At 40.1% G+C, this 5,076-nt stretch overlaps 1 non-coding gene across 1 annotated transcript; it reads left to right on the top strand.

The window, feature by feature from the left end:
* The first annotated feature begins 1,418 nt into the window (after positions 1-1,418).
* LOC113717514 (small nucleolar RNA R71) lies at positions 1,419-1,525 on the top strand. The gene has a single exon (XR_003454429.1). It is a non-coding gene; the product is annotated as a small nucleolar RNA R71 (small nucleolar RNA).
* Positions 1,526-5,076: the final 3,551 nt, after the last annotated feature.

Raw genomic sequence — 5,076 nt, 5'->3', positions numbered from 1 at the left:
TCATCCATATCCAACACATAAAAATCAGCTGAAAACACCAAATCATTAACTTTTACCAACACATCTTCAACCAACCCATCAGGATATGCATTAGTTCGGTCAGCTAATTGAATGATTATTCCAGTTTCTTTTAATGGACCTCATTTCAGAGAACCATAGATAGATTTAGGTATGACATTAATTGATGCTCCCAGATCCAACATGGCCCTTCTAATCACAGTATTGCCTATCCTACAGGGGATAGTAAACATACCTGGGTCCCCGCATTTTGGTGGAAGCTTTCTCTGCAGGACCGCAGACACATTTTCCCCAACAATAATCCTTTCATCTCCCCTCAACCGCTTTCGGTTGACACACAAGTCCCTTAAGAACTTGACATATTTTGGTACTTGTTTGATTGTGTCTAAGAGGGAGAATTTATGTCTACCTTGCGAAACACCTCCAAGATCTCCTTCTCCTTATCCTGTTTTTTCGATTTTTCCAACCTGCTAGGAAAAGGAGGCGGGTTAGTTTTAACTGTAATTTTTGGGTCTGGAAGTACCTTTGGATCTGCACCATTGCTGTCCTCCCTCTCAAGCTCATTCTCGATTTTCTCCTCATCCTTGTCCTTAAGGATCACAGGCTCAGGCCCTTGAACCTCCTTGCCACTCCTCAAGGTTATGGCGCTCACATTTTTCGGGTTCAACTCGGGTTGAGATGGCAGCTTCCCTTGAATTTGGGATTCCAAACGGTTGATCGTGATAACCATTTGATTTACTTGATTTTGCAATGATGGCACTTTTCCTAGTTGATTCCTCATGATTTGCATGTCTGAATCCGTCTTTTGCTGGTTCGCAAGTAACTGCTTCATCATCTCTTCTATGGACGGACTCGAATTCGGAGGGGGTGGTCGTTGGCGAGGCTGGTACTGCTGCTGGTACTCTTGTTGTCTATTTGGTGCGAAATTGGACTGCCTATTCCCTCCATATCTGAGGTTGGAATGATCTCTCCAACCAGGATTGTAGGTGCTTGATTAAGGGTCGTACTGCTTTTTTGGAGCGGGCGCGTGGCCAGCCATGTTCGCCTGTTCTGCAGTTTCTTCCTGAATCATTGGACACATGTCTGCAGAGTGACCCATACCAGTGCAAATCCCACATACCTTGGCTTGTGATGCATTTCCCACAGCCAGTTGCCTAACGAAGGATGTCAACTCACTTAGCTGTTGCTGGATAGAGGATGTCTCTACCTCATTTACCTTGCGTATTGGAACATCCTCCCTCGTACCGATTTGCTGTGAATTCTCTGCCATTCCCTCAATTAACTCCCTAGCTTCCCGAGGGGTCTTGTTCACCAGTGCCCCTCCACTCGCAGCATCAATGATACTCCTGTCTCTGAAGAATAGTCCCTCGTAAAAATATTGTATAAACAACTGCTCACTTATTTGGTGTTGGGGGCACTTATTGCACAACTTCTTGAATCGCTCCCAGTACTCATAAAGCGACTCCCCTGGATGCTGCTTGATACCGCAAATTTCTTTCCTTAGACTTGCAGCTCTAGACGCAGGAAAATATTTATCTAAAAATTTTTTTTTCAACTGGTCCCACGTGGTGACGCTACCTGGTGGTAGGTAGTACAACCAGTCTTTTGCAGAGTCATTCAAGGAGAAGGGGAATGCCCTCATTTTTATTTGCTCTTCTGTAATGCCCGGGGGTTTCATACTGTTACACACGACATCAAATTCCTGCAGATGCTTATACGGATCTTCACCTGATAAACCATGAAAAGAGGGTAAAAGATGAATCAGACCAAATTTTAGTTCAAATGGAGTGTTATCATTTAAGGTGGGAAAGGTAATGCATAGAGGCTGCTGATTTAAATCAGGTGCAGCCAGCTCCTTTAATGTTTGTGCATTAGCCATGGTACCTTCCTCCTGGTCAGAGTCACTCGAAGTGTCACCAAACGAGTCTGTTGGTTCAACTTCTGACTCAGGTCTCTGAGATGCAGCACTGGAGTGCTCCTCTCTGAGCTGTCTGGTCTCTTTTCTTGTCCTACGCGCGGTCTTCTCTACTTCAGGGTCAAAAATCAAATCACCTGTACGAGAAGATCGAGGCATACACTAGAAGAATACCAGAAAATCAGATCAAAAATGAATTTAAAAAGAAACAAATAATAATAGCGGAGTTGCTGCCATTAAGTAGTCCCAGGTGGTGGAGATGGCGCAGAAGCGGAGGTAGACGGTCCAGCAGTGCCCTCGGCCGACCCAGGGAATGAAGAGGGACCTGCCCGGGTCGAAGGGTGCTCACCCGGAGCTCGAGGTGGTCTCGGAGGGGTAAACTGGAAGAAATCATTGGATAGGCGCTCGACGACCCCCATCTTTTCCAAGCAGTCGACGTCCAGGTGCTCCATCTCGAATGCCAAATGGAGGTCGTGGTTATCCAGATTAAGAACTCCCAACTGGGTCGCCAAGTGGGTGATGTAGGATCCAAGGATAAGAGGTTTGTTCTTTTTGGTTAAAACCGTCTTAAACTATGCCGCCAACCAACACCCCAAGTTAACCTTTATGTTGTTCTTCATACTCCAGAGGAAGAAGAACTCAGGCCGAAAGAGTATGCCGGAGTTGTCCTTGCGCCCCGAGTAGCTGTATGTTAAGAATCTCTGAACATATCGGGCAATAGGGTCCTTAAGAAAGGAGCTCCTAGACCTAGAAGAGTCGTAGCGGTGCTGATCGACCGACATGTCCTCCCACACATCATGGTAGTGGGATAGGAACGGCTCTATGTAATCACAGGCACTCTCCGCATACTCTCTAGTCTCAGCATACTCTCTAGTAATAAATCCAAATGCTAGATTGAATTGGGTAATGGAGAAATTGAACTCTCGATCCATTGGACGGAAATGAATGACATTCGGTGTTTCAACGGTGAACCTCGTAGGCAACTCGAACTCAAAAGTAGATTAAAACTCCCGAATCAGCTCAACAAAGGCGGGACAAGAAATATCAAAATACGGGCGCCACCCAATGGCGGTAAACATCTGATCAACCTCCGCCTGTATACCGAGGGCAGTCAGAGAGAGTCTATCACAAGACTTACAGGATATGATGCGCCTCTCACAGATCTTAGCATATCTCTGCTGATTGGCGGGTTTAGTGAAGGTCAAGTGCCCTTTAAAGTGAGTCGGGGTATCCACTTGAGCACCCCTACCCCTACCCAAGCGGGTTCGAGCACTAGAAGATGAGGGTAGATTGGTAGGTGTATTCACAGGAATGGAGGCTTGTGGTAGGGGCTGAGACTGAGAGGCCCTAGATCTCGAGAATGACTTCGGCCTCACCATGGTTTGGAGCAATCAACTTAATCAACAGAAGCAGTGAACTCCAGCTCACAGTCAAAAGTAAATTGAATTCACCCAAAATTTGAACAACAATCCCCGAGAATATGCTAAATCCAGCAATATCAATGTAGAAATCCGGCTGCATATCATCTCCACAAGCTGACCCTGAGAAAGGAGTCCAACACTGTAACAACCAAGTTTGGGGTTGGAGAACCAAAGCTTAAATATTTATCATCTTAGGAGTCCAACACTTTTATAGTATTTAGTTCAAATTTTTATATTCTTATTGTTTAATTATTAAATAGTATGTAATTTTGCGACATATAGTACATATGGAAAAAATTGATAATTAGGTTTATTGAGTATTATAAATAAATATTTTAAACTAATGATGGGTGTAAAGGATGGTATAAATTGATAACTTAGTTTGCAAAAATGAATTTAAATGAATTTACAATAAGTTAAAATAAATTGGTTATAAATGAATAATTGGGTTATCCAATTCATTTTTTGACTTACCCATTTATACCCATCTAATTAAATTGGTATAAATTGGTTGACTCATTTATACCCATTACCCATTTTACCTAACTCAAACCCGCCCAAATCACCCATTTTGACACCTCTAAGTACACGGTACACGTGTAATGAAAAGTAGTACTATTACTAATTCACATTCAATGAAACGAATACCAGTACTAATATACATGTAAACAAAATAAGGTAATAAAGATTAAAACTCCTAAGATGAAAGAAAATAAGGCAATAAAGATTAAACCTCCTAAGATGATAATTCCTCTCCTTATGAATTTAATTAAATAATATAAATATATTATTATTTAATATTAATAAATTTATAATATATATTTATATAATATATTATATGTGTATATAATAATTATAAATATAATTACATTTATATTTATTATTAGATGTTAATTTTTTTAACGAGTAGCGGGACAAGCCCCGTTTCTAAAAGGGAATAAAACTTGGCTTCTATCCAAAACCTTCCAAGTTACTAGGGAATTGGGAAACGCCATTGCATTTTTATATATAATTCCAAAATTTCAATTCCGATAATAGTAATCCAAACAATGATTATGAGATTTATTCCAATTCTCTATACTGAAATCCTTTTACCAAATACCACATAATTATGCGTTCAATCCGATAGTCGATTCTTTGTTGCTAGTTCATAAGAAAACGGTAATAGATATGGATAATTTTGTTATGCATTTTCTAATGCGTTGTAACTAGGGCTGCAAACAAGTCGAGCCGAGTCGAGTTTTGAGCTAATCGAGTCGAGTCTCGACTAAATTTTACCAAGCTCGAGCTCGACGAGCCGGCAAATTTCGAGTTCGAGCTCGACTCGAATCAAGTCGAGCCGAGCTCGAGTTTGAAAAAAATAAAAAATAATTATTTTATTTTTAAAAAAATAAATAAAATAATATTTTTTTTCTTAATAAATAATAAAATATTAAGGATATATATGTAATTTTACTATGAAAATAAAAATAAAAAATATATATATAATATACGTAATTTTATTATTAAATAAAAATAAAAATAATATATATATATATATATACCCAAGCTCGCCAGCCGAGCTTAATATTCTGAGCTCGAGTTCGAGCGGCTCGATTCGTTTGCAACCCTAGTTGTAACACTATGACGATAATAGTTGATTATAGCGATTAATCAGATAGTCGATTCCGATAATTATAACTAATTGAGTCTCTAATTTGATTATAGATTCCTTGGTGCTAA

Source organism: Coffea arabica, chromosome 11c, assembly GCF_036785885.1.
Source record: "Coffea arabica cultivar ET-39 chromosome 11c, Coffea Arabica ET-39 HiFi, whole genome shotgun sequence".
Taxonomy (NCBI): Eukaryota; Viridiplantae; Streptophyta; class Magnoliopsida; order Gentianales; family Rubiaceae; genus Coffea; species Coffea arabica.
Note: the sequence above shows the minus strand (reverse complement) of the source record. Positions and strands in the feature narration are given on the sequence as shown.